A 21,223-nucleotide genomic window follows, 5' to 3' on the forward strand; every position below is an offset into this window, starting at 1 on the left:
AGTTGTGCATTTTTTGAACAGCAGCCCCGCCCCATATCACATGATAAAATGCTTTTGAAATTGGAGACACTTTCAAAAGCTGTATGATATGGCACTGTGTCAGGTGGATAGGTAGGTGAATTCCCCATTTTTTAAAATACTGAAATCATCCCATTTGGAGTATGCAAACCTTTGTTCATCCCTTATGTAACTCTGGACCCTGGCTAGAGTGGTGGGTCAGATGGACCTTTGGTCTAATCTAGCAAGGCAATTTTTATGTTAATAAGAAATGTCTTTCCAATGGGATGGATGTGGAACAGCATATTTGGTTCTGAACAGATACTGCATAGCAATCTAGCTGTTCAGCCCTTGTCTCCTTTTATAACATGAAGGCCATTCTCTATGTTATAGCTCATGCCTCTAGATTCTAGGTCAGGGTTTATAAGGTTTGCTGAATTGTTTTGGTTTCTCTTCTCAGAGTGCATTTGTACTTACCCCATGCCTTGAGATGGTGAATGAGTGATGCACTGCCAGATGCTTCAGGCTTTGAACAAACAGGTCAATTTATTTTACAAACTGCAAGTCTATGCAAAAATCCTGGTTAAACAGGGACACTAGTTTTTGAAAACTATTTATGCATCAGTAGACTACAAGAGAAAACTGCCGTGTGTGTGTGGTTTTTTGTGTTTTGTGTTTTTCTTTATGAAGGAAGGCTATTCACACTTCAGGAGAATCTGCTTATTTTCATTACTTTTGAACATTGATGGCTCTTGGAACATACAAATGTGAAGCAAAAAGTCAAAATTATGTACCCACTCCTTCTGGACTAGGTCCTTTTTCTTTTAATCATGGATAGAAATGAGAGGCAGGAAAATTGTGTCCCTTTTAGAATTTGCTAAATGGGCAAGTTCAGCTTCTTTTTATACTTTGCTGTACTGAACTTCATAGGGATTTAGTGGGCATTGCATCTAACTTGGCCCCAAGAGTCCCAGTTTTGAAAGAAGTAATTGATAGCTCATTAGCACTGCTGCTCATACAAATGTTAAGATGAAGCTTTAAGAACAGCCTAGGGTTCTTCAATGTAAGATCTGGAGAATAGTGGTAGCCCTCATCAGCCCCAAGTATGGCTCCCTGACTAATTATTTTTTGGGTCCAAGTGAAGCTTTGGCCAAAGACTAATACTCTGCACAGTCCCCCTGGCAGCATCCAGAGGTGACCATTCCCTCTGGGTATCCAATGTTCGGACAGGGGTGCAATTTCAGTGCCCTAGGCGCTATTTTTCCTAGATACACCTCTGGGAGTGACTACAGAGAAGGCCCACTCTCCCAAGTCACTGCCAGATGGGCTGGCGGCATATGGAGATGGACCTCTCTTGGTGATCTAAATGTGTGGTTAGGATCATGCAGAAGGTTGTGCTCTCCCAGATAACCTGGTCCTAAGTCATTTAGGGCTTTAGAGATAATTACCAGCACTTTGTATTTTGCCTGGAGACCTACTGGTAGCCAATGCAATTGCTTTAAAAACAGGCATAATATGGTCTCCCTGAGAAATCCGGGAAACCAATCTAGTAACTGCATTTTTGAACAACCGAAGTTTCCTAACCACATAGAAAGGCAACCCCATGTAGAGCGCATTAGAGGTCACCAGAGTGCACCACAGTTCTGAAATCATCTAGATCCATTTCAGTCAGGCTTCAGGTCTGGTTTTGGAATTGAAGCTACTTTAATTTTCACCAAGAGAGAGACAGGAGGAGTGCGACCCGGTTGCTTCACTTGCACCTCTCAGCAGCTTTCAGTACCACCAACCATGGTATCAAGAGCCTCTCTGGGTTCGGTGGGGGAGGCACCACTTGGTGATGGTTCTGCTCCTAACCCAAATAGTTGCCCAAAAGGTAGTACTGAGGGGCGGGGTTAGAGTTACTGCTCTGCTCCTTAGCCGTTACACTGTGGGGTTCCATTCTTTCAACACCTACATTAAACCACTGACAGATCATTCGGAGATTTGGCTTGAGGTGTCCTCAGTATGCAGATGACATCCAGCTATGCGTCTCTCTTTTTCACCAGATGCAGTTTAGGTGGCAATTGTCCTGAATCAGTACTTGGGCCCAGCAATGGACTGGATGAGGGTTAACAAATTGAGACTCAATCCAGACAAGACAGGAGTACTGTTGATTGGTGGTTAAATCTGTCCACAGGTGCAGTGTTCAGCCTGACCTAGATGATGTTGCATTCAAGGACCAGGTTTTCAATCTAGGGTATTGTTTGTTTGTTTATTTATTTATAAGAACATAAGAACATAAGAACAGCCCTGCTAGAACAGGCTCAAGGCCCATCTAGTCCAGCATCCTGTTTCGCACAGTGGCCCACCAGATGCCGCTGGAAGCCACAGGCGGGAGTTGAGGGCGTGCCCTCTCTCCTGCCATTGCTCCCCTGCACCTGGTACTCAGAGGCACACCCTTGAGGCTGGAGGTGGCCCACAGCCCTCTGACTAGTAGCCATTGATAGACCTCTCCTCCATGAAGTCATCCAAACCCCTCTTAAAGCCATCCAGGTTGTTGGCTGTCACAACATCCTGTGGCAGAGAGTTCCACAAGTGGATCACGCGTTGTGTGAAAAAGTACTTCCGTTTGTTGGTCCTAGACCTCCTGGCAATCAATTTCATGGAGTGACCCCTGGTTCTAGTGTTGTGTGAGAGAGAAAAGAATCTCTCTCTCTCCACTTTCTCCACGCCATGCATGATTTTATAGACCTCTATCATGTCTCCCCGCAGTCGTCTTTTTTCTAAACTAAAAAGCCCCAGGTGTTGTAGTCTTGCCTCGTAAGAAAGGTGCTCTAGGACCCTGATCATCTTGGTTGCCCTCTTCTGTACCTTCTCCAGTTTAACAATGTCCTTTTTAAGATGTGGTGACCAGAATTGTACGCAGTACTCCAAGTGTGGTCGCACCATAGTTTTGTATAAGGGCATTATAATGTTAGCCGTTTTATTTTCAATCCCCTTCCTAATGATCCCTAGCATGGAATTTGCCTTTTTCACAGCTGCCGCACATTGAATAGACACTTTCAACGAGCTGTCCACCACAACCCCAAGATCTCTTTCCTGGTCCGTCACCGACAGCTCAGATCCCATCAGCATATACTTGAAGTTGGGGGTTTTCGTTCCAATGTGCATCACTTTACACTTGCTAACATTGAACCGCATTTGCCATTTTGTCACCCACTCCCCCAGTTTGGAGAGATCCTTTTGGAGCTGCTCACAATCCGTTTGGGATTTCACTACCCGGAAGAGTTTGGTATCATCTGCAAATTTGGCCACATCGCTGCTTACCCCTGCTTCTAGATCATTTATGAATAAATTAAAAAGCACCGGTCCCAGTACAGATCCCTGGGGGACCCCACTTCTTACTTCCCTCCATTGTGAAAACTCTCCATTTATACCTACCCTCTGTTTTCTGTCTTTCAACCAGTTAGCAATCCACACATGTACTTGTCCCCTTATCCCATGACCATTAAGTTTCCTTAGGAGTCTTTGATGAGGAACTTTGTCAAAAGCTTTTTTGAAGTCCAGGTAGACTATGTCAACTGGATCACCTTGATCCACATACTTGTTGACACTCTCAAAGAACGCCAAAAGGTTGGTGAGGCAAGATTTACCTTTGCAGAAGCCATGCTGGCTCACTCCCAGCAGGGCCTGTTCTTCTAGGTGTTTTACAATTTTATCCTTGAGGATGCTTTCCATCAATTTGCCTGGAACGGACGTTAGGCTAACCAGCCTGTAATTTCCCGGATCGCCCCTGGATCCCTTTTTGAAAATCGGTGTTACATTTGCTACTCTCCAGTCCTCTGGTACAGAGCCCGATTTCAGGGATAAGTTAAATATTTTAGCAAGGAGGTCGGCAATTTCACATTTGAGTTCCTTGAGGACTCTTGGATGGATGCCATCTGGACCTGGTGATTTGTTAGCTTTCAGTTTTTCCAGACAGTTTAGAACATCATCCCTTGTCACTTCTGTCAGACTCAGCAATCTAGCCTCCATCCCTAAAAAGCCTGGTTCAGGAACAGGTATATGCTCAGTATCCTCTGCCGTGAAGACAGACGCAAAGAACTCATTCAGTTTCTCTGCAACCTCCATATCCTCCTTAATAATCCCTTTCACTCCCTCATTGTCTAATGGCCCAACCGCCTCCCTGGCAGGTTTCCTGCTTCTGATGTACTTAAAGAAATTTTTGTTATTCCCCTTGATACTTTTAGCTAAATGTTCCTCAAACTCTCTTTTTGCCTCCCTTATTGTCACCTTGCATTTCTTTTGCCAGAGTTTGTGTTCCTTTCTGTTCTTTTCGTTTGGACAGGCCTTCCAATTTCGGAAGGAAGTCTTCTTCCCTTTTATGGCTTCCTTGACGGTACCCGTTAGCCATGCTGGCATCCTCCTGGACTTAGTGGTACCTTTCCTCCTTTTGGGTATACAATCTAACTGGGCTTCTAGTATTGTGGTTTTGAGTAAACGCCATGCACTCTGGAGCGAAGTGACTCTCCTGATTTTCCCCCTCAGCTTTCTTTTCACCACACTCATTTTGGAGAAGTTTCCTCTTTTAAATTTTAAAATGTCTGTGTTTGACATCCTTGGTGATTCTCTCCCCGCATGTATGCTGAATTTGATGGCACTGTGGTCACTGTTCCCTAAAGGGTCAATGACACTGACATCACGCACCAGGTCCTGGGTGTCACTCAGAATTAGGTCCAAGGTCGCCTTCTCTCTGGTCGGTTCCATGACCAACTGTTCTAAGGCACAGTCATTTAGCGTATCTAGAAATTTGACCTCTTTGTCCTGACTTGAATGTGAATTTACCCAGTCTATGTGTGGGTAGTTGAAATCACCCAAAATTACAGCCCTGCCTCTCCTTGATGCCTCCCTGATTTCCTCCTGCAACTCCCAGTCACTGTCGGCATTTTGATCCGGAGGGCGATAGCATGTCCCCAGTAGCACGATTCCTTTCCGGCCTTGTATAGTCACCCACAGGGTTTCTGTGGAGGACTCCAGTCCACCTAGGTTTTCTAGCTTGTTAGATTCTATCCTTTCTTTAACATACAGTGCTACCCCTCCTCCAAGGCGCCCCTCCCTGTCCTTTCTATAGAGTTTATACCCAGGGATAACAGTGTCCCACTGGTTCTCACTGTTCCACCATGTTTCTGTTATGCCCACTATGTCTATTTCTGCATTAGCAACCAAGCACTCCAGCTCACCCATCTTGGCTCGGAGGCTTCTGGCATTGGCATACAAGCACCTATACACTGAATCTTTCCCCTGATGTATGCTATTCCTTTGACTCTTTGACCTGCTGGCACAGCCTCCCGTCTGCTCTTTATGCAGTTCTGCTCCGTCCCCATCTGTTTTATTTGAATTCTTTGCAGCCTCACACTTTAAAGGATGGCTTTTGCCAAACGGGATACTGCCCAGCTCCCATCGGCTGTTCCCCAGGTGTCATTTTAAAAGCTGCTCTGCAACCTTTTTGATTTTAAGCGCCAGCAGTCTGGTTCCATCTTGGTTCAAGTGCAGCCCATCCCTTTTGTACAGGCCTTGCTTGCCCCAAAATGTGTCCCAGTGCCTAACAAATCTAAAGCCCTCCAAATCTATCAGATTTGTACACCGCCCCAGAACTTTCGTCTCTGGGCTCATTGATCCAGCTTTGTTATTACAGGCTCAAGTAGTCTCTCTGGCTCAGAGCACCTTTTATAAGCTTCAGCCGATATGTGAGCTGTAGCCTTACCTGAATGGAGATAGCTTGGCCACAGTTACCCATGCTCTGGTAACCTCCCATCTTGATTATTGCAATGCACTGTATGTTTAAAATAGTTCAGAAACTGCAGTTGGTCCAAAGTAGGTTTGGACCCTATTTTTAACAAGATTAACATTAATTAGTGTTTTGGTCATATCATGTTGGTGCTTCTCAGCTGCACTGACTCCCAGTTTCCAGGACCAATTCAAAGTGCTGGTGTTAAACTTTAAAGCCTTAGACAACTTGGGACCCAATTACCTGAAAGAACACCTTGCCCCAGATGTCCCCACCCAAACTTTAAGATCCTCTTCTGAGTGCCCCCATCAAATCAGGTGAGGCAGGTGGCAACTAAGGAGAGGGCACCATGTTTATGAAACAGCCTCCCCAGTGAGGTTCACCTGGCGTCATCACAATCTTCTTTTAGATGTCAGGCTTTTTAAAACTGTTGTATTTTTTAAATTGTAAAAACTAAACATTATTTAGTTGTATTATGCATTTAGTTTGATGCATTTATAATTGTATATTTTATTCTATTTTATTCTGTGAGCTGCCCAGAGAAAAATTGTTAGGGGGCAGCTGATAAATAAAGTTCAATTTAAACTCAAAAGGAAAACAGACACAGGCAAAGAAGTGTGGATTTGAAAGACCATCACTGAGTCATTGTCCTGGACTATGTGTATTGTGCTATTCCAAAAAAGCACTGGGTGGGGAACCTGTAGAATGAATTGCACACAATTCTTCCCCCCACCAAAACATGAAGTTGCCTTCTACAGAGCAAGATTATTTATTTATTCATTCATGCATTCAATTTCTATACTAGTTCATTACTAGTATAGATTACTAGTTCATTTATTTATTTATTCATTCAATTTCTATATCGCCCTTCCAAAAATGGCTCAGGGTGATTTTAGCCTATTCTTTGTGCAATTACACCCCTTCCCAGTCAAAGCTGAAAGTGATTTATTTATTTATTTTAATTCATCAACCTTCCCTAAAGTGGCTCAGGGCAGTTTAAATTAAACACACACACGAAAACCATTAAAATCAGAACACATTTAAAACCAGATTAAAATTAAAACTAAAAAGGTTAAGTGTGCGGTTGAGTCAGCGTCAACTCCTGGAAACCACAGAACACTGTGGTTGTCTTTGGTAGAATACAGGAGGAGTTTACCATTGCCATCTCCCACGCAATATGAGATGATGCCTTTCAGCATCTTCCTATATCAGTGCTGCCCGATATAGGTGTTTCTCATAGTCTGGGAAACATATCAGTGGGGATCCAAACTGGCAACCTCTGGCTTGCTCGTCCAGTCATTTCTCCACTGTGCCAGGCTAAAAAGATGGGTCTCTAAGGCTCTCCTGAAGACCTCCAAGGAATATGTGCGCTTATTCCGCACACTAGTTTACCAGATTCTGGTAACTACCCAATACTCTGGGACTCTAGTATTAAATACCTTCCAGGGAAAAATAGAGACAAAGGCACCACTGTTAACAAGGGCTAGAGAAATGGCTACTCTGGAAAGATAGAGTTTATTCCCCTGCCTCAAAATAAGCAGGATGTTGAGAAAGTATTTCAAGGAAGTCTAGATGTCTCGAGAAACAAACATGAGCAGTCAGTATAAACAAAAGCTACATAGAGCTCAACCTGCTCGTGCGCTCTCTTTTTAAAGGAAAGAAAGTCCAAATTTCCTATATGTTAAGGTTTTGGCTGTAAACACAATATCTTTTTCCCTTACTGTGTTCAGTCTCAAGCAAGGTTATTGCTACAGCAGCCACATTAGCAACACCCATCTTTAGTCTCAAAACAAACCAATTCGGCCGAATAGCTTGACACAAAGTGTGTGTTTGTTTTTAGGGCCTTGAGAGGCAGGGTCTCTGTGCAATCACTTTTCTGTTCTTGCATACAAAGATATGTTCCTCTCAGGCAGCAACTCCATTCACTTCAATGATTTATTACCAGGATTTAACTTGCGCCTAAGCCATTTGATAGCAACATGCATAGGAGTACGTTTTTTGCTTCCTGCTAGCCAGCACTTGTATGCTTATTGGGAAGCAGCCCATAGTGTACAAGATACATATATTTGGCTTCATGGCAGCAGCACCATCACACACACACACTCATTGAACCAGATTGATGATAAAACATACTGCTGACACCATATGCAAATCAGTCCCAGCATCCCAACTTGAAAGGGGCTTTTTGAAAGCAACAATTAGCAATGACAGAGATTGTATCCGCTCTGGCAAAGAGCAGTTGCTCCTAGACCTCAATAGTAGCAACACACTGCTTGGTTTCATTCATGTCTCCTGCACCTGGGACAGTACCCTCTATCAAGCAAAAGGGGAGACTGTCCAGTGGGACAAGGCCGTGACAGCCACCTATACAGCCTCTCTTTGAAGCTGCTGTAGGCTACACCATTCAAGTCCAGGAGTATACGCAGCCTTACAAGTTCATGCTCTGCAGCCTTTGGCAGAGAGTGTGATATTGAACATTCACAAGTGACACTTCGAGTACAAATGGCACTGACCTCTTCCCAGGACTCCTTGCTATTTCTCACATGCAAGTATTAATTCCAACTCCCTTTAATCAAGCAACCATTAGGGAAAACTCAATTGGGAAGACTCTAAGCAATTTCAAGGAGGCCAATGGGGGATCTAAAAATGGAACATGTTCTTCACTCCCCATTTATAAAGTGGCCATAGTGAGCCATCCCACAGGGTTGCTGAGAAGATTAATGTTCATCTCCCCAGAAAACTGTGCATGACAGAAACCTAAAATAACTTGCTTCTAGGCTTACTTCACTCATTCCTCTCCTAAGACAACCACCACTGTTTCCTCCCAGATCTGCACAACACATTTCATATATTAAGAAGAAAATGACAACTGTATGTAGGGCTTCAAGCTTTGTAATCACACCATCAAGCATTCTTATTTTGAACGGCTTCACTTTCCTCTGTGAGCACAACTGAAACCAAACAGGGTGGTGCCAACGTAGTTGTGGCCAATTTAGGAAGGATGAGGCTTAGGAGTGTTTTTCTTAGAAATGCATAAAGCTGAGGCCCATACAGCTCTACATATACACCTCTCTCTCTCTCCCTCGCTCTCTCAGGAAGAAACTGTTAAAGACTAAACTAGTTTTTTAAGAACATGAAGTGTTTATTCTGAAACTACATACACTACCATAAAATACAGAACTATAAAGCAAAAGCTAAAATTCTGTTAAGTCCAAGATGTATGTTTCAGGGTAAAACATTCTTTTGTTCCAATTCTTAACCCCACTTTGTTTTCTCTTTCTGCTTCCTTAAATCCCAACCCTACCTAAAGTCCCCCGCTTTGAGTCTCTTTTGTTACATCATGAACTTAAGCATCTTCATTTGGAATTAGGACCCACTGAATTAAAGGGAACTGACTCATGGGTAATTTTGTTTAGGACTCTAGCCTTAATCTCCTCCCCTCCCACCCCCACACATGGCTTTCTGATAATACCTGACAGAGAACATATCAGGTCCAACACGCCTGTCAGACTTGACACAATGCACAGCCCTAATATGTATCTTTTCTTGAATCTGGAACAATTTCTCCAAATATTGGCTAACATCCAGACTAAGTTACTCAACAGGACTACTCCAGAGTTACTACAACAGACTACTTAATTTCAATAGAACCTTCTGTTGAGTAATTTAATCAGGATGTCAGCCTCTGTCTTTGGCATTTATCCTACATTTAATCAGAGTTGAAGTTTTGTGAAGTATCATAATCTGGACAAATATAAGACATAAGACATTCGGTCTTCGGGCTGGTACACCAAAGACATAGGTTTGGGCACAGGTAAGCCTATCTAGGAAGAGATATACCATAGATGGGGTGCCACCACTGAAGAGTCCTTTTTGGGGGGTCACCACCTTTTTAACCAGACAGCTTTCCTCCTCATCTTTGGGAAACTCTTTTAATAGTTTCAAGTTAACATGCCATTTGGACCTTGCACAGGAGAAAACCCTATAAAAAGGAGTTTACTTTTGCATCTCTGTGTGTGGCTTCTCTGTGGCTCCTGTGAGGCTTCAGTTGCTTTATGTGGCACTATCCAGAAGCCTAGACTGCTGACCACCCACTGTGTGCTCAAACCCTCCCCCAAGCCAAATCGCTGGACTTAGAGTCCTAACTTGGGACTCTGTACCATGACATCCAGAACCATATGCACACATATTCCTTGTGTGGTTCTGTTGTGGCAAGACTTGCACTGGACTGCCCTGGACATTCTTAGGAAGTAAGCCCTCTGAATCACTTTCTTTGTGGGCTTGCCATGGGACTGATGCCCGACTGCCTGCAAACTTCCCAAGCAAAACCCTAAAGCTCTTGAGACTGGGCTTGCCGTGAGCTAATCCTTGTGTCTGACTGCCTAGAAAACCCAGTGCTCCTCTTTGCTAGCCATGAGCATATGGTATTATTCCACAGACACTGGAACTTGGTGCTATACCAACAGTTTGCTGCCTCTTCTTGCTTCCACTTTGACAACACATTTCTAAACCCTAAATCTTCCTCCCTTTTGGCATCACACATGAATCAGATGATCTGGACAGGTAAAAAATTGGGAGACATTTCAAGAAACCAATGTGGGTGCACAGAGAACTCTAAACAGCTGAGGAAAGGACATGGAAGGAGGGGCATATAACCAAAGAGAAATACAAAAGAGTAGCCCAAGGAGTAAGGATGGTGTCAGGAAAGCCAAGGCTTGGACTGAGCTGAGGCACATCAAAGAGAAACCACACACACACGGATGACATCCAAAACAAGTGGAAGGTCTGTTGCTTGGAGAAGATGGCAAAATGGTAAGGGGCGACAGAGAGAAGGCAGAGCTGCTTAATGCCTATGTTGCTTCCATCTTCTCCCAGAAGGCAAATGTGGCCCAGTCATGCAACAGATATGCAAATTATGGAAAGAAATGCACCATAACAAGGTGCTAAGAGAACACCCAGTTACCTTACATGACTTTAAGGTACTAAAGGTACCAGGTACTAGAGACACTTGCTGATGTGATCTTAGAACCACCGTCTAATCTTTGAGAACTCCTGGAGAACTTCTGGGTAAGGTGCCAGAAGAGTGGAGAAGAGCAAATGTTATTCTCACCTCCTCCCACCCCCCAAAAAAAGTGGGGGGAAGACAACTACCAATGTGTCAGACTGATGCTGATGTTTGGCAAGATCCTAAAGTAGATTATTACGCAATCTGTCTGTTAACACCTAGAAAAGAATCTGATAAGTAGGCGCCATCATGAATTTGTCAAGAACAAGCTATGCCAGCCCAATACTTCATTTTTTGTGACAGAATTACTAGTTTAGTACATCATGAGAATGCTCTGGGAATTACCTTCGCTCCTGGGGCAACTGCAATCATATCAAGGTTGCCAAAAACCATTTACATTGTGCTTCTGCTTTAGCAATTTTGGTTTCAAACGTCTTGTCTCAAAGTATGTTGCTCCACTGGAACACGCCAACACTGGCATTTGCCCAGGGCTGGATTTGTAATAGAAGAGATGGGTTCAAAGAATCCATCGTGGTCTGTGCTAGGGAGCCACTGAGCCTCCAGAGGAGTCACAGGTGGGGCTCCTGCCACCGCTTCCACCTCCCTCGGTGGCTGGCCAGGCTCTGCGCCTCCTTGCATCAGCCAGGCTCCTTCCCAACTGATGGAAGGAGGATAGGTGGAGGTGTTTGAGTGGGGTGTGCACGAGCCACCACTGCAAGGGAAGGTGAGGCTGCCCATGCAGTGAACATAGGCCTACTCTCCCCGCACTACACCTCTGCATGTGCCTGCGTCCAGCATTAAGTCCATTTGTTATGTGCACTTGAAGATCCAATTTCAAGCAAAGCTTCCCCAAGATACTCAAGAGGTATAACACACACACACACGTGAGCAAGTGATGGAACAACCCACCTTGCCTCCAAAGGCAAGTGGGCACAGAAAGGGACCTCTGAACTCAACATTCAAGCACAGATTCCAAGCTATGTAGGGTTCTGAAGTACTTTGAATTATGCTCAGCTGTGGATCAGCAGCCAATGAAGTTGTTTAAGAAGGGGCAAGATTTTTGCCATTTGTCCAGTCCAGTCCAGTCAATCATCTAGCAGCTGTACTGTAAACCAACTGAGAGTTTATAGTGATCTTCAAAAGCAGAATGCAGCGCTAAAATGGGGTTTGGAAGCGGAATGGCAATGCAAGGCAGAAGGTGTTCGATATAAAAAGGATGAACTGACCTAATTACTGTGCCATTTCTTTTTCATGAAATACTACTCAAGAGTTTATGATTTTAACAAGCATGCATGTATTCAGAAAGCATTAAAAAAACAGAGTGATGCAAACAAGCTATTTTACAGAGGTTATAGTTAACCCACAAGAACCACCAAAGGATGCTTTGTAACCAAAGCATCCTGCCATGGGTACCACAGAAGCAATACATGGGCAGATATCAACTCAGGACACTACTAACACATTAGTTAGGTTAAACAAAACAAAAATATGGGGTAGGGGGAAAGGAGAGATATTCACTAAACCACTACAAGTGAATATTTCTGGAGCTTTGGTGTCTGACAGTTTCGAAGAAAAGGACAGAAGCCTACCTTGACTAGATCAGGAATCTCTCTTTGCCAGCACTTCATAAGGAGGTGTTCAAGCAGCTTCCTCTCTGTTTTGCTAACAGCCACAACAGTGGATGTTGCTCCAACTTCTGGCAAAAAGCAGACAGAAAAAGCAGAACAGGTTTACTGTGGCTTAGTGCTTTTATCTGCTTATTTCTTATATAAAGCCGATTGGAAAGTGGGTTAAGAAAGATCATAGCAGTAGAACAAGGCCATAACTATCACACTACTTAGGAGGTGTTTGGGTCACCAGTTCTTTTCAGACAATCAGCATCAGTGCCAGCCACAGAGAGCATCTATAGCCATTGTAGATTTCTATAGCGAGAGGATGTTTGAAGACTATGGAATACGGATCAAAAAGGTGCAATTTAAGAAATCTTGGACTTCAAGATTTCCTTGGTTATTTTGCATTTTGTGAGGAAGATGAAGGGAAAGCTGTGTGGTGAAAGAACTGTAGACAAAATATCAGAAGAGGACAGTTATCCTTTGCAGATAAGAAAGCTCCTATAGTTATCATGGCAGGTTCTGGGGTAGGGGTTAATCACTAGGGGAAAAACGAGGCCCTCATTAATGCTTGATTCTAGATGTTTAAGACCAAGCACGTGCCATTGGCTTAAGAAGAAGAGATGCTAGTGCTGTGGTTCCTAAACTGAGACTATTCACCTTTCACTGCAGTCCTTGCCGAGCACCCTTGGTCAGTCACAGGGAAACACAGGCATCACATGCATATTTTTGTGACTCACTTTCCTATGTTGTTACTATAGCAATGCTTGTGTTAGAAATCATCATCAGCAAAAATCCCACCAGGAAATGCTGGTAATCATTGGTAAGGTTTCCTCAAACAGCAGCAATGGTGACGAAATCATTAACAAGCTAAATGTCACTGTCTCTGCTTTGTGTCCCGCCTTCTTGATAGGAAGAGCAGAAATATATTCCCAGAGAATGCAAACAGCCAGCTACAAATCCCGTTCTAAAGCCCAGCAGAGGACAAGAGCTTCCCATCCAACGCTGCCCGGTGTGAGAGACTAAGTGTGTGCTGTGGGCTCCTTCTGCAGCTACCTGCCTGCTCCCGCTTCCTCTATGAGACTGCAGCCTGCTGCCTCTCTGTAACAGCTGTGGGGAGTGTGTGCAGAACTGGGGCCAGGGGTGAGTGACTCAGCAGTTCCTGGTGCCAGCTGCCCAGTTCTGGGCCTTTTACAGGAACACTCCCTGTGGCGGCAGGCCCTGCCAAAGGGGCAACACCCATTTGGGGGAGACAATTTGGGGAATAATGAGGATGAGGGTCAGGCTGTTTAGAGGAGGATCCCTCGTGGGTTTGTAAAGGTGGGTGGATATTTTAATTCACCTTCTGTTTGAAATCCTGGGTGAGTTGAGTTTTAATGTGCCTGGGTCTGTCTGGAGATGGGGAGATGCGGGTATATCCACTGATTATGGGGCAGCTATTCCAATGGTGGTGGGGAATAGAAGAAGTAACATTGACAGGCCAGCAGGCCATTGCAGCGGAAGGGAAATTAGAAACTCAATTGCTGTTTCCCCTTCTGGCTACCCTGCCAGCTCTTTGATCTTGGAAAGCAGTGCCAACCACCCACAGAGCCTCACATTGCTCCTTTGTAATGCCAGGTCAGTCCAGAATAAACCTGAAATAATCTATTTGATTCTGGATGAAGGGGCTGACCTGGTATGTATCACAGAGACTTGGTTGAGGGAGGCTGGTGGCCCAGTCTGGTCCCAGCTTCTACCTCCAGTGTACTCTGGTGAGGAACGGGAGGGGAAGTGGGGGGGGGGATGTGGAGTGGCTGTGATCTGTAAGAACAATCTCTCCCTTGCCAGGATCCCTGTCAAAGTGTCTGACCATATTGAATGTGTCTACCTAAGTTTGCAGACCAGGGATAGACTGGGACTTCTGTTGGTGTACCGATCACCCAGCTGTCCAACAGAGTCCCTAACTGAGCTGACTGACTTGGTCTCTGGCTTGGCATTAGAGTCTCCCAGGCTTTTGGTGCCGAGGGACTTCAATGTTCACTTTGGGAGTAATTTGTCCAGGGCGGCTCAGGGGTTCATTGCAGCCATGACAACTATGGGCCTATCCCAAGTGATCTAGGGACCAATGCATATTGCTGGTCACACACTTGATCTGGTTTTTCACTCTGAACAGGGCGGTATTCCATGGATGGGGAATCCTGTGAATCATTAAGGGAGTGGACTTTTTTGCTAACTGTTCTACCAAGAACATTGTTTATATAATACAATGCCCATGTTCCCTGAGATATGTAGGCATGTCAACCAGAACAGTTCGGTCTCGCATTTTGGAACATTGCTCTCGCATTAGGAACCAAAATTGGGAATGCCCTATGGTTGATTATTTCATGCAGGTAGGGCACTCCTTTAATGATTTTCAAATTTTTGTCATCTATAGGTACAAACAAAAAGAATTTTCCTATGCAAATATTAAAACTGCCCTCCTACAGAGGGAGGCATTTTTTATACATCAGCTCCGGACTTTAGAGCCTTTTGGTTTAAATCAGGTCAATGACCTTTCCAGTTATCTATAGGCACAAATGTGATATTTTTGATCATGGCCCTATTTAGAGACTTGGATGTGGAATGGGGGTTTGGTGGGGTTAGATGTAACGCTATACAAGATTTATGGACATCCCCTTAAAAAGAGTAAAGTCTCTCCGTTTGGAGAATGGTATTATTATATAACATTTTTGTCATTTGTAACATTTGTAAATTTTTATATGAGTTACGTTTTGGTTCCATATTATATTTGTATAATTGGGAATTTAAAATGGGACAATAGGTCCACGGCTTCTTTCAGAAGCTTAGTATTGCTGTTTCTTCACACACGCACATATATATAATTGGTCATTTAGACGAGATTGGATAATGAAGCACATCCCTTTTGATCAAAGGGGAGTGAAAACATCTGGCAGACGCTGTAGGATATATTAGGCATTATCAGTACCATTGAAGCCAGTACAAGTTGGTATCCAGTAGGATTTCTAATTTAGAAACCACTGGTTGGTGCAGTGTCACCTTGGAAGAAATAAATGTGAGTAATTACTAAAAAATTTCTAACCCTTTAAGTTAATGTAATCTGTTGAAGGTATTTTAATATGATACATGTGTTATTATGTATTCAGCTCACTTCTCCTGATGAAGTCCTGTTCAAGCAGGAAGAAACAGGTTAAAATTACCTAGGATACCTGTTGGGTATATTTTTTTGGACAAGGAACATCTATTAGAAGGAGCAACATTTGTACATGGAGCTCCCTTTAAAATAAGAACTTGCAAAGATAAAAGATCTGGAAGAATTGTGAGCAATATTTGGAGCAACAACTTCTACACAGAACCAACAAGAGAAAAAAGAAAAGATCTGGAAGGACTATATGTCTATTTGTAAAAGGACTATGGACAATATTGACCTTCAGTTATATTTATTTGCGGTTTAGAACACATATTTCGTTAGCAATTTATGTGTTTCATTTATGTAAGTGGTGTGTGTAAATAGACTCTAATACACGGTATATATACTATCCTGTATATGTTTTTGTTCTGGATAGGGTCACACTCCCCAGAAGGAACAGGTACTCAGTCTGGGGGTGCTTCTGGATCTGAAGTTCTCCCTGGTGTTCCAGGTGGAGGCAGTGACCAGAGGTGCTTTTTATCAGCTTCAGCTGATATGCCAGCTGTGTCCATTTCTTGAGATGAACAACCTCAAAATGGTGGTACATATGCTGGTAACCTCTAGGCTAGATTACTGCAATGTGCTCTACGTGGGGCTGCCTTTGTAAATAATCCAAAAACTGCTGCTCATCCAGAATGCGGTGGCCAGGTTGATCTCTGGGTCATCTACGAGAGAGCATATTACTCCTATATTGAAAGATCTACACTGGCTGCTGACATGTTTACGGGCAAAATACAAGGTGCTGGTTATTACCTTAAAGCCCTAAACAGCTTAGGCCCTGGGTATTTAAAAGAATGTCTTCTTTACCATGAACCCATCCCCCCCACCCCCGCCACCTATTAAGATCATCTCGAGAGGTTCGTCTGCAGTTGCCACCAACTCAACTGGTGGCTTCTTGGGAATGGGCCTTCTCCGTTGCTGCCCCTGGACTTTGGAATGTGCTCCCTGTTGAAATAAGAGCCTCCCCATCTCTGGCAACTTTTAAAAGGGCACCAAGGAAACATTTATTCACCCAGGCTTTTAATTAGATTTATGCTTTTAATATTTTTAATGTTGGGTTTTAAATTATTTTAATGTTAATGATTTTAATATTTAAATGATTTTTATTGTAAACTGCCCAGATATGCAAGTTTGCGGCAGTATATAAATATGTTCATTAAATAAATAAAGTCCTGTGATAAGCTCCCAGGCAAATGGAATCTACATCAATGGCTCAGTAAAAGATATTTATTTAACATATTTTTATACCACCCAAAACTTACATCTCTGGGCGGTTTACAACAAGATAAAAACAAAAGTAAAACGTTAGTTAAAAACAAAAACAAGAAATTTAGAACAACAATTTAAAAGTTGTTAAACAATATTCTAAAACATTAAAAACAATCAAAACAGTATCAGTTAAAAGCCTGGGTGAACAGATGCATCTTTAAAGACTTTTTAAAAATTGTCAGAGATGGGGAGGCTCTTATTGCACTAGGAAGTGCATTCCAAAGCCTCATGGCAGTAACGGAGAAAACCCGTCCCTGAGTAGCCACCAGACAAGCCGGTGGCAAATGCAGACGGACCTCTCCTGATAATCTCAATGGGCGGTGGGGTTCATAACGAAGATGACGTTCTCTTAAATACCCAGGGCCCAAGCTGTTTAGGGCTTTATAGGTTATAACTAACACCTTGTATTTTGCCTGGAAACATATCGGCAGCCAGTATAGATCTTTCAATACAGGAGTAATATGGTCTCTCCTAGTTAACCCAGAGACCAGCCTGGCTGCCACATTCTGAACCAACTGTAGTTTCTGGACTACATACAAGGGCACCCCCACATAGAGCACATTACAGTAATCCAGTCTAGAGGTTACCAACAGATGTACCACTGTTTTGAGGTCATCTATCTCAAGAAACAGATGCAGCCAAAGCTGATTGAAGGCACCTCTGGCCACTGCCTCAACCTGGGTCACCAGGGAGAGACTTGGATCCAAAAGCACCCCCAGACTGTGTACCTGTTCCTTCCGGGGAAGTGTGACCCCATCCAGAACAGTCAGATCAAAATAGTTTCCCAAGTTTCGACCCCACACAAATAGTACTTCCGTCTTATATGGATTCAGTCTCAGTTTGTTATCCCTCATCCAGCCCACTACCGACTCCAGACAGGCATTTAGGGAGGTTATGCCCTCTCCTATGATGCTGACATGGAGAAATAGATTTGGGTGTTATCAGCATACTGATAACACCCTGCACCAAATCTCCTGATGACCTCTCCCAGCAGTTTCATGTAGATGTTAAACATCGAATACAATACGGAGCCCTGAGGGATACCATACAAAAGTTCAGATTTTGAACAACAGTCTCCAAGGGACACCATCTGGAACCTGCCTGAGAGGTAGGAGCGGAACCACTGCAGAGCAGTGCCTCTCACTCCCAACCCCCTCAGACGTTCCAGAAGGATACTATGGTCAATAGTATCGAAAGCCGCCAAGAGGTCCAAAAAGACCAAGAGAGTCACACTTCCTCTGTCAATTCCCAGGAGATCATCCAGCAGGCCGACTAAGGCAGTCTCCACCCCATAGCCAATCTGGAAGCCAGTTTGAAATGGGTTTAGATAATCAGTTTCCTCCAAGACTGACTGGAGCTGTGAGGCCACCACCTTCTCAATTACCTTGCCCAACCACGGAAGTTTGGAGACAGGCCTATAGTTACTCAGCTCTGAGGGATCCAAGGTACACTTCTTCAGAAGAGGTCTAATAATTGCCTCCTTAAGACTAGGAGGCATCCTACCTTCCCTCAGAGACACATTTATAATCTCTACCAGGCCTTCTACAACAGCCACCCTGCCAGACAGTATAAGCCATGTGGGGCAAGGATCAAGAGAACAGGTGGTAGGCCACACCATTCCAATCAGCTTGTCCACATCCTCAGGAGTCACAAATTGGAATTGATCCAACCTAACCACACAAGAGGAGTCACTGGACACCTCCACATCGGACACTGAAGTAACTGAGGAGAGTCAGCCCGAATACGAGAGATTTTCTCCACAAAGAATTCATTGAACACATCACAGCGGGTAATCAATGGTTCCAGATTCTGATTCAAGGGAGGAGGGGCACATACTAGCCCTCTCATAACCCTGGACAACTCTGCCGGATGTGAACTTGCGGATGCAATACGGGCAGAAAAGATTCACTTCTTTGTTGCATGTATTGCCTGAGCATAGGTCTTCAAATGAGCTTGATGTTGCAATCTGTTGGATTCAAGCCAGGTCTTTCTCCACTTGCACTCCAATCGTCTACCTCGCCGCTTCAGCCCCTGTAGTTCTTCCTTGCTCAAAACTTTGAAGTGGGTCGGAGAGGACGCTTAGGAGCAATCATGTCTACTGTCCTGGTGAGTTTGCTGTTCCAATTCTCCACCAGGGCATCAACAGGATCACCGGCAGAGCCAACACTAAATCCCTCCAAGGCTTCTTGAAATCCTATTGGATCCAATAACTTTCTCGGGCAGACCATCCTAATAGGTCCCTCACCCCGGGCGAAGGTGGGAAGTGATTGTGAGTCCAACCTTAACCAGATGGTGGTCCATCCATGACAATGGGGAAATCACAGGATTCCCCACCCATGGAACACCACCCTGATCAGAGTGAAAGACCAAATCAAGTGTGTGACCAGCAATGTGTGTCAGTCCTGAAACCACTTGGGATAGGCCCATAGTTGTCATGGCCGCTATGAACTCCTGAGCTGCCCCAGACAAATCGGTCCCAAAGTGAACATTGAAGTCCCCCAGCACCACAAGCCACCAAGTCCATCAGCTCAGTTAGGGACTCTGTCGAGCAGCGGGGTGATCGGTACACCAACAAAGTCCCAGTCTATCCCTGGTCCCCAGACTTAAGTACACACTTAAGTACACACTCAACATGGTCCCTCACCCACTCCTTCTCCCTGGAGGGAGAACCTGGGACCACACTGGGCCCTCTGTAATACATACCAGGTCAGAACCTTCATCCAGAATCAAATCATGAATGGTTTCTGATTTGTTCTGGACCAACCTGGCATTACAGAGGAGCAAGGTGAGGTTCCAATGGTGGTCGGCACTGCTCCCCAAGGTCAAAGAGCTGGCAGGACAGCCAGATGGGGAAACAGCTATTAGATTTCCAAGTCCCCTTCTCCTGTAACAGCCTGCTGACCTGCCAACATTACTACTTCTGTTCCCCACCACCACCGGAATGGCTGCCCCACAGTCAGTGGACACGCCCCCTGTCTCCCCATCTCCAGGAAAGCCCAGAAACATCTTAGGACTATCTCACCCAGGACTAATTAAAACAGAAGTTCCACTATTAAATGCCCTCCTATATACAAATACCTGGGCCAAGAGACCCAGCTCTCGCCCTCGCTGTCCCCCAAAGGGGCGACACCCTTTGGTGCTGCCCCCACTGGTGGCGGGCCCGCCGCCACTGGCAGAACCCTCTATAGCCCTGAGCAGGCAGCTCTCAACAGATAGAATCCAGGTAACTGCCAAGTCACCCTCCTCCCCGGGCCCCAGTCCTGAAAGGCCTCACCTCAACAAAGCAGCCAGTCCTGGGGGGCAGATAACAGACAGGGGGGCAGCAGGAGAAGCAAACAGGCAGGCACCCAGTCTCTCACCCTGGGGTCTGCCTAGGAGCAGATGTTCTCTCTCCTCTTCTCTCTCCTGCAAGATAGCAGGTATGTTCCAGAATTCACTTATTTGGAGCAAACATTCTTCTCCAAAGAGTGAATGTGTGCATTTGTGCACATGCACAAGATATGCTACCTGGTTGTTCCTCCTTAAAGGGATGCAGGCAGCAGGGCAGAAAGCTTGGTCCTCCTAGTTTTCTGTATTCAGGCTTCCTCCTCTACAAGCCCCACCATTAAGCAACATTCATTCTTAGCCTCATAAGCCAAGTGCTTTGTTTGCCTTACCTGGAGCTCTTTGAAGATGCCTCATCAAGAGGGATCCTATCAGCCTTCCACACTTCTGAATTCATACAGCAGCTATACTCCACATCAGCCACCTTAAGGGGAAGCAACAGATTCAGAGTAGGGAAGTGTCTGTTGCAGTTTCCAACATGGGCTATTACTTCACATCCCTTCCAGTCCCCACCCTCTTCCATGAACAAGCACAGAACTCCATTGTACCAGGCAGAAAATCTGTGCATTTATTCTATTCCACAACTTTTCATAGTAGGACACCAGATAAATCTAAACTTCCTCTAGAGATGTTATAATCAGTCATCCCAAGTTTAACTAAGTATTTGGAGCAACCACATATTTGTTCAAAACATGCTTGCCCTCATTTGCCTATAAAGCAAGTGAAGGGGCGAGGTGGGGGTAACTCTTACACCATAACAAGCACACAGGGGAGGAGAGCAACGTCCATCTCTCCCCTTGCCATGCTCAGCTGATTTAAGCAGCTTTCTCTGTGTGTGGCTCACCTCCAGTACCGGAGCCAGGATGAGGGGAAACTGCTTAAAGGCAGCAGGGAATGAGAAGGTAAGGCTAGAGAGGGGGCAGGGTTTGTTCCCCTTCCTTATGCACTCCTTGTAAGCCCTTAGGACCTTTTAGCTGTTTTCTAAAGTTTAGTTTAAGTTAAAGAAAAAGGCAACTAAGGAGGAGGGACATGGTTGAGGCTTACACAAAACCTGAATGTTATGG

General features: G+C 44.6%; 1 protein-coding gene across 8 annotated transcripts in view; it reads right to left on the reverse strand.

Annotated features, from left to right (window-relative positions):
- The window catches only part of PIK3R5 (phosphoinositide-3-kinase regulatory subunit 5), a 98,021-nt gene that overhangs the window by 54,307 nt on the left and 22,491 nt on the right, over positions 1 to 21,223 (reverse strand). For 2 of the 8 annotated variants that reach the window (XM_053303102.1, XM_053303103.1), the window contains exons 2-3: positions 20,492 to 20,583; positions 12,359 to 12,465 (exon numbers count right to left, since the gene is read on the reverse strand). The exons of 1 other annotated variant lie outside the window; for it this stretch is intronic. The gene's annotated coding sequence lies outside the window, so the exon portion shown is untranslated. The remainder of the gene's footprint in view (positions 1 to 12,358; positions 12,466 to 20,491; positions 20,584 to 21,223) is intronic. 5 more of the 8 variants (XM_053303104.1, XM_053303109.1, XM_053303105.1 and 2 more) reach the window with 4 other exon arrangements.

Source organism: Hemicordylus capensis, chromosome 2 (assembly GCF_027244095.1).
Source record: "Hemicordylus capensis ecotype Gifberg chromosome 2, rHemCap1.1.pri, whole genome shotgun sequence".
NCBI lineage: Eukaryota > Metazoa > Chordata > Lepidosauria > Squamata > Cordylidae > Hemicordylus > Hemicordylus capensis.